Source organism: Equus asinus, chromosome 24 (genome assembly GCF_041296235.1).
Source record: "Equus asinus isolate D_3611 breed Donkey chromosome 24, EquAss-T2T_v2, whole genome shotgun sequence".
Classification (NCBI taxonomy): Eukaryota; Metazoa; Chordata; class Mammalia; order Perissodactyla; family Equidae; genus Equus; species Equus asinus.
In genome coordinates this window covers 46,337,305-46,345,968 of record NC_091813.1, presented here as the reverse complement: position 1 = coordinate 46,345,968, position 8,664 = coordinate 46,337,305, and positions in this window count along the sequence as shown.

The following is an 8,664-nucleotide window of genomic DNA, read 5'->3' as shown; positions in this document are numbered from 1 at the left end:
AGAGAAGAGGAAAATTCATTGTAAATGTGAAGATTACCTTCAAATATCGAAGGACTGTCATGGAGAAAGAATTAGTATTGTTCCATGTGACTTAAGGGATAGAATTAAACCCATGGGTCAGAGTTAGAGGAAAAAAGATTCTAGCTCAACAGAGGGAAGAACTTCTTCGACATCAGAGCTGACCAAAGGCGGAATGGATTGCCTCATACAGGAAGGAGCGCTCCGTTCTGGGGATGTTCAAGCAAAGGCTGAGGACGTGCTTGACACACAGGGATTTAAAACAACAAGAACAGCAACAACAAAAAATGTGCAGAAGAAAGAAAGTTATTTGTCAAGTATATCAAGGAGGAGGTATGAATTCAAACATGAGTGGAGAGTTGTACTCGGTGATGAAACCCCTTCAACTCTGAGGACCTCTGACTCCTCCAATTGGTTTTCAGCCACTGGGTCAGAAGTTCTGGAGAGCTCAGGTGAAGTAGGGAAATTGTCTGGACTATTTTGAGCAAGATCAAGTGGAAACTCAAGAATACAACAGGGTGAGAGAGAGTTCCAGAGAAAAAGAAAGGAAGATGAATAAGGAGGATGATTAAGCAATTCCACAGGAATTACATGGAGCAGAGGAACAAAAAAGGTGTAGGAAGAAAGAGAGATCTTGAGAAAGACAAACAGAAGTAAGAATTGGGATGAGGAGAAAGAATGGGACATGTGGGAGGTTTGTGATAAAAGGCACAAATAGAAGCTTCAATTTTGACTCTCCCTGACTCAGAAAGTGACCTGAGAAGCTCTTTATAAGACAGTTTTCTTTTGCTTAAATAGGAGTAGAGAAAATAAGAATGGGCTATGTAACCAGAGAGCTTGATAGAAGGAGAGACAAAAACAGGTGAACATGATAAACACAGAACATGACAAACCTTTTGAAATACCAAATGGAAAATATTTGACCACCCACAGAGCAAAAAGGATTTCTTCTGCCACCTATCCACCCTCCAGTCCTTCAATAGCGTAGTAAAAAATAATAGATTAGAACCATTTTGAAAGGAAGATTGCATTCGTTTCCTATTACTGCTGTTACCAGTAATTTGTACCACAAATTTAGTGGCTCAAAACAAGACAAATTGATTTTCTTATGGTTTGGAGATCAAAAGTCTGAAATGAGTCTTACTGGGCTAAAATCAAGATGTCATTTGGGCTGGTGCCTTCTGGAGACTCCAAGGCAAAATCTGTCCCTTGCCTCTTCCAACTTCTCAAGGCTGCCGGTATTCCTTGGCTCATGGCTATACCACTCCAATCTTTGGTTTCTGCGATCATATCTCCTTTTCTGACTCTGACACTCTTGATCCTTGTGATTTCTTTGGGCCCATCCAAGTAACCCAGAATAATCTCCCCATTCAAAATGCTTAACTCAATCACATTTGTGAAGTTCCTTTTGCCGTGTAAGGTAACATATTCACAGGATCTGAGGATTCAGATGTGGACTTCTTTGGGAGGTCATTATTCTGGCTACCAAAAGGATAGTAAGCATTTGCTTTTCATAGTTAGAAATACGGTGTGAAAGTATTCAAAGCTGAGGGGACTGGCCCAGCGTTTGTAGGACATCTGCTCTTAAAAAAAAAGATTCTAGCTCAACAGAGGGAAGAACTTCTTCGACATCAGAGCTGACCAAAGGCGGAATGGATTGCCTCATACAGGAAGGAGCGCTCCGTTCTGGGGATGTTCAAGCAAAGGCTGAGGACGTGCTTGACACACAGGGATTTAAAACAACAAGAACAGCAACAACAAAAAATGTGCAGAAGAAAGAAAGTTATTTGTCAAGTATATCAAGGAGGAGGTATGAATTCAAACATGAGTGGAGAGTTGTACTCGGTGATGAAACCCCTTCAACTCTGAGGACCTCTGACTCCTCCAATTGGTTTTCAGCCACTGGGTCAGAAGTTCTGGAGAGCTCAGGTGAAGTAGGGAAATTGTCTGGACTATTTTGAGCAAGATCAAGTGGAAACTCAAGAATACAACAGGGTGTAGGGAGCATGATGGTAGAACAAGCAATGAATGAGGACTCAGGGGACCTGGGTTCTAGTCCTACCACTGCCATTAGCTAGGTGAATGACCTTGAGCAAGTCACTCCCACTTCTCTGGAATTCTCCTTACCTATTAAATAAACTCTATCATTCTCTGATGGGGAATTGTTGAATCAATGCTCTTGGCCTATTCTTTCTTTCTTGTGATAAAAAGCATAAATCTTACCTAAAAGTTAGCAGTTCATTCGTTGTCGCATTAAGAAAATTTTTCTCTTGGTAGCCAAATGGTCCAGCTTCCAGACAAACTCTGGGGCGCTTCCTGAAGCATGCCATTTAGTCTCTGTAGTGGTGTCTGTCTGCACTGTGTGTGTGTCAATCGAATCTTTTCAGAGAACAGTATTCTGAAGTTAAGGTAAGATCTATGAACTCTATGTGAGTGCAACATCCTAGGCTTGTTCTCTCAAATAATATTTGAAACTGTGATTAAACACATATATTCACTTAGCCAACAAACATTCATTGAGTACCTAATAGGAGCCAAGTACTATGCCAGGCTGATTCCTAGCAAGCTTGCTTCTGAGTATAATAAAGACTATTTGGGGCCGGCTCCGTGGCCGACTGGTGAAGTTTGTGCGCTCTGCTGCGGCGGCCCAGGGTTCAGATCCTGGGCGCAGACATGGCACCGCTCGTCAGGCCACGTTGAGGTGGCATCCCACATCCCACAACTAGAAGGACCTACAACTAAGATATACAACTGTGTACGGGGCGGGAGTGGGGTGGGGTGGGGTGAGGGGTTTGGGGAGATAAACCAGGAAAAAAAAAAAAGATTGGCAACAGTTGTTAGCCCAGGTGCCAATCTTTAAAAAAAAAAAAGAGGAAGATTGGCAACAGTTGTTTGTTAGCCCAGGTGCCAATCTTAAAAAAAAAAGACTATTATACCTAATAGCTTGAACAGAACACTTGAACATGACCAGTCAGCAAACAATTCTATAAACATTTATGAAGACTAAGCACAAGAAATAAGGAACTCAAATTCTCTGACCTCAAGTAAAACTACACAAATATAAGGCAACATATGAAACATGACTTAAGTTCAGGCTTTTTTTTCAAAGTTTTAATTTTCCTTTGTATTTATACCTTCTAAAACAAGTGCCACCCTCCACCTCGAGCCCTTTCTACATGCTGCTCCTCCTAGAACAGGAATGTGAAAGCAGAAGTTTTGATCTTAGGTTCTGAGTATTTTTCCTGTTACAAATAGTATAGGCCCATTTTTTAATTTTAAAAAAGTATGTGTGCAGTTTTTCCCTATAAGATGGGTTTTTTCTCTTTTTCATTTATCTGCTTTTCTAATTTTTCAATAATGAACATTTATTTATCATATAATGAAATATGTCAAAATGTTTTAATGGAAAATAGATCCTTACCACTTATGAGGAATTTACCCTCAAGGTAATCTCTCGTTAGAAATCTTAGACATACTAGTCAATTCACAATAGGAGCACATGCCTATACCACCTGATAGCTTCAAGTAATAATTGTAGTCGTAAACACTTATGAGATTGTAAGATTAAATTTTGACTCCTCTCCAACCCATTTTGGAACTTGGGGAATTGTTAAACTTCTCTGCACTGTGGTTTCTGGCCACATTTCAATCTGGGATTTCTTCCCTGACCTGGCACAAATTGAGTGATAAGGGCTTTGATGGTCAAACAGCCTTTGAAAACTTTCTATTTATCATATTTATATCCACTAGTGGTCACTTTATGATATAAAAACTTGAGGGAGTTAATTTGGCATAATTATTGTAAATCTCTCAAAACTAGTAAGTCTCAACACTTGACAAGCTAATTAATTTCCAAATTAGATACCAAATCCTCATTGCACGTTCCTGAAAGTCAGCAGGACGAAGACAGGTGCTGACGTAAGCACCAGCGTAAGGTTATAATTTAACCAGTGGTTCCCATTTGAGATGGCCACATTCCTACGCAGAAAAGGAAATGTTTGTTCTACAGTTTTATCTGTTTTCTTACATGGGGTTTGAAGAGATTTAAAACTGAGAAGCAGTAATGTATTATTCTAACTCTAGCTACTTTCTTTCACAAACTCCAGGATGAAGTTCAATTCACAGATAAAGCATTCAAAGGTGGTAGTCTGATGATATGGTTGTACATACTCCTTTACTCAACCCCACAGAGAGTAAGTCGCCCAAGGTCACAGGATGACGAGAAGAGGAGGGTTTGGAACATTGAGTTCCCAGTCTCTGGAATAATCAAGGAGCCCCATTTGGTGTTTTACTGAATCACACAGAACTCCTTTTTAGTTTTCATGCCCAACAGTCTCCAGTTCTCACATATTATAGCTTATTTTTTCAGTCCCATTCCTTATTCATCATTTTTCAACAACCATTTTTGAGCACCTGCTCGAGTCCAGCCACTGTATTAAGTGTTGGAAGAATAAGCAACACATTGCAGTGTCGAGCCATTCACAAGCCACTTTCACAAACGCCATATCATTTGGCCACGTAATGTGAGCTATTTAAAGTCAAGAACGAACACTCATTCATCCTTGCATCATCTGGGACTGAGTTTGGTACCTGCTCAATGCACCAAATGTTTGTTGAATGGATGCATAAATATAGGAGAGAATAAAAGAGTGTGTGAATATAGAAAGCCTCATATCCCTGGTCTATGCTATTTTTTGTCTTCATAGGATTGTCAAACATTCGCTTTTCTCCTTAACTCTTTTTTCCTCTGGAAAAGCTTTCTGGTTCCTCCTTATTTTTCACTCCTCTGTAGAGCGCCTCCTAATGATGCTCAGAGGAAACACCTGGGCTCTCCAGAAGTCCCTAAACCTGCTGCCTCTGTCCCTTGGCTGGGACCCTTGCCATTGGCTGCCAACAATCTCTGGGTGAGGGGACACTGTGGGTCGGCCCCATTCTGGCCTCTTGTTGAAACTGCCCAACTCTTCATGAAGAGTTTGGCAACTGGATTATGATATAAATTTTGTCACTCCTCTTACTGCTATTGTAGAATACTTTTAATTGGGATAAAAGCTATGTAACTAGGTTTTCCTTGTTAGATTGGAAATCAAGAAAGCAACATGTCAAAAAACCTAGAAAACAGCAGTGGAAACCAGAAGCTGAACTGATGTGCATTTACTGCTCAGAGTCGGGGCAACAGGTAGAATCAGGAAATGGTTGGTGTCCAAGGATTGCTAAAAATAGTTCAAGCAATTTTCTACCAGCCTCACAAAGGGAAAGGGTTTTTTCTCCTATTTTTTTTTTAAGTACCTTCCAGATGAACCAAAAATCTAAAACTTTTCAGATCATCACCTTGAAAACAGCCCCAAAGACAGACAAGACTCCAAGAAGGCAAAACCTACCTTTCCCACCTAAAGTGGCAATTTGCCAGTTCCTTCCTGCACTCAGTCAACAACTACCTACTAAACATCTATTTGTCAGGCACTCTTGGGGATACAGTGGTTAAAAAAAGAAAAGGCGGGGGCCAGCCCAGTGGTGCAGTGGTTAAGTGTGCACGTTCCACTTTGGTGGCCCGGGTTCGCCGGTTCGGATCCTGGGTGCGGGCATGGCACTGCTTGGCAAACCATGCTGTGGTAGGCGTCCCACATATAAAGCAGAGGAAGATGGGCACAGATGTTAGCTCAGGGCCAGTCTTCCTCAGCAAAAAGAGGAGGATTGGCAGCAGATGTCAGCTCAGGGCTAATCTTCCTCAAAAAAATAAATAAATAAATAAAAGGCAGACAAGGACACTGCTGGGTGGTCAGGGAAGATGACACTTCAACTCAGTTCTGAAGGACGAGAGGGAACAGCACATGCAGAGCTCCTAAGGCAAAAGGTTCTGGTCTGCTCTCCCAGCCAAGAGACCAGAGAGGGAGAGGGTATGAGATGAGATCTGAAATGGAGGCAGGAGCCAGATGAAGCCGGGCCTGACGTTGGAGGAGGCAGTTGAGTTTTACTCTGACTTTGACGGACAGCCATAAGAGAAGTGGAGGGGCAGGCTCTGATGTGTTTTTATCTGTGCCACACACAGCGGCAGGAAGAAGGTTAAGGTGAAATGATCCCCTGAAGTGGCCCAAAGTGAGCGCCCTCTTTGCCTCATGCATTTGGACCCTGCTTTGGAGGGTGACTTACGCGAATGTACGTTTTGTACTTTACTAAACAATTCCCTTTCAATAAGGACCGTGCTAGGTTTTACCCAGATTATCACGCTAAATCTTCATGAAAACTTTATGTCAAAACCATCTGCAAGTCTCGGACAACAGTCTTCAAAGACCTCCCTAACCCAGGTCACCGACCGCGTTGTCCTTTGTTGGGATGACATTCCCGTAATGCAGTGGGAGGACAGTCGAGATGAGGGTCTGCTTCCACGACATCTTTTACCACCAAGGCAAATAAATATGCTGATAGATTTTGATCGAGAGTAAAAGTTTCTTCTTCACTCAGGACACATTTATGGTCACTAGAGATACGAAACCGGTAGAATATAGCCCCAATCCTTGCCCTTAGTCAAGTAGGACAGAGTCCAGTGAGAGCTCATGTCTGTTGCCCCTTTTTAAGCGCTCGCTCTCCACCTGCACTCTTCATGGATTTCTGTGATAGATAATGGAAGAGAGGGCCAGCCGGTGAGCCACACGGGCAGAGGGAGAATTGTGTCATTCGGGCAGCTAACACCCTGTAAACGCACCCCAGAACCACTAGGCATGAGATCAGGTGAAGGCTGACATCAAGGCTGGCCTCTGGATAAACAAGGCTGGCCGGGGTGGTGGCTATGAGCCTGGGCTTTGGCATCGTAAAGGCCAGGGCTCGGTGGCACGTTCTGCCACTGACTAGCAGGGCAACTCTGGGCAAATTATTTAACTCTTAGTTTCTCAATTAACTGTTAATTTCTCTAATTTCTTAAGTCTTAATTTCTCACCTGTAAAGTGAGAAAACTAGTACCTACCTCACTCGGTTGCGGTTGCTGCAAGGACTAGAGGGAAGTGGTATGTGAAGCACCCAGCTCAGAGTCTGACATTTTGTTTAATAATTGATGACTATCATTGCCCGGAGAGCACCAGAAGAGACCTGCATGTGGAGAGGAGGAGGCTGACCCACTGCTGCACTGCGGAGGCATAGGAGGGGGGATGGGCTGGCAGAGCCTGGGCTCATACAGCCACACAGAAAGTGAAATTCATGCTTCCTACTCCACCTTGTGCATATGTAAGCCTCAGCGCAGAGGGGAGGTAAGCAGTGTATTGCCACTGTTAGAAGAGCTGCCCTCTCAGTACCTTCCCCGCCTTTCCCTGCCCAAATTGTCACTAGTGCTGCTCGTTGAAGGTGGTGACGGTAGCAGTGGCAACATCCACAGGGAGACCCTGGGAGACAAGGTCTGTTTACTCATTCTGATAAGTTGCTATCTCCCTCAGCCCATGTGGCCCTCTCTATTCATCCGGCCACGCTAAGGAAATGGACACCTTAACTGGGCCTAGGGGAACAGAGTGTGGCCCAGATCCAGCGGACTTTATAGTCTTTACACATGCCACAAATAGTTATTGAATGTCTGTGATGTGCGATGTCTGTGATGTCACCCTGCTCCGAATCTGGAAGATACGAGGATACCAACAGCACAGGTACAAACAGAACACTAGGGCTTAGGGGAACGAGGGAGGGAGGAGTGACTGCATCCCAGTGAGGAGTCTGAGGATGCTCCATGAATCAGGTGGCTTCTGAGAGAATAGCAAGAGGGACGTGTAGACCACAGAGACTATTTTTCAAGCAGCTTAGCTAATTAGAGAGGGAGAAAGAGAAAGAGAGAGAGAGAAAGAGAGAGAAGGCATCAGCTAGAGAGAAACAGGGGATCAGAGAGAGGAGGTTGTGTGTTTTAAGACAGGAGTGACATGAGCACGGGTGTGGGCTGAGGGGGAGAGCAGAGATGGCTGAAGGGGCAAGCTCCCAAAGGGGCTGTGAGGGGCTGGACCAGCCTGAGCAGAGAGGGCAGCTCATCCTATGACATGGGGAGAGGAGATGAGGTTAACTGTAAATGTAAGTAAAATAGACGGGGAACAGGTTGTTCAGGTCTTTGAAGCTTCGGGGCTCAATTTTCTCAATGAAGCAGGGAGTCAATTTCTGAGACTGAAGGAGAGTTGGGTGCAGCTTGGGGAGAGAGGTGAAGCTCTGCAAGAGTCACTGAAGACTTCTGATTTTCATGGAGGGCCTGGCTGCAGTTGGAGACAGGTTTAGTCGTGGCCATAGTCCTCACGGGTTTGCAGTTTCTTTTAGCAAATAACAGAAGCATGTGTGTCCCATGGAGGGAGGCTGATTGTAGACTGAGCAACAGAATGTCTGAGGAAGGGGTGGAAAGGTTCAGGTCATCAACTCTGTGGTCAAGGCTGGGGTCAGAAGTCACCAGAGGACTGACATACCCGGACAAAGTAGGGAGACAGTAAGACTGGAGATCCCCATGAGGGGAAAGAGGAAGTGGGAAGAGTGAGACTGTGATAGCTGGAAAAACTGTACTGGGTTGAACAATGTCCTCCAAAAGTTCATGTCCACCGGGAACCTCAGGAGGTGAACTTATTTAGAAATAGGGTCTTTGCAGATGCAATTAGATAAGATGAAATCATACTGCATTAGGGCAGGCCCTAAATCCAA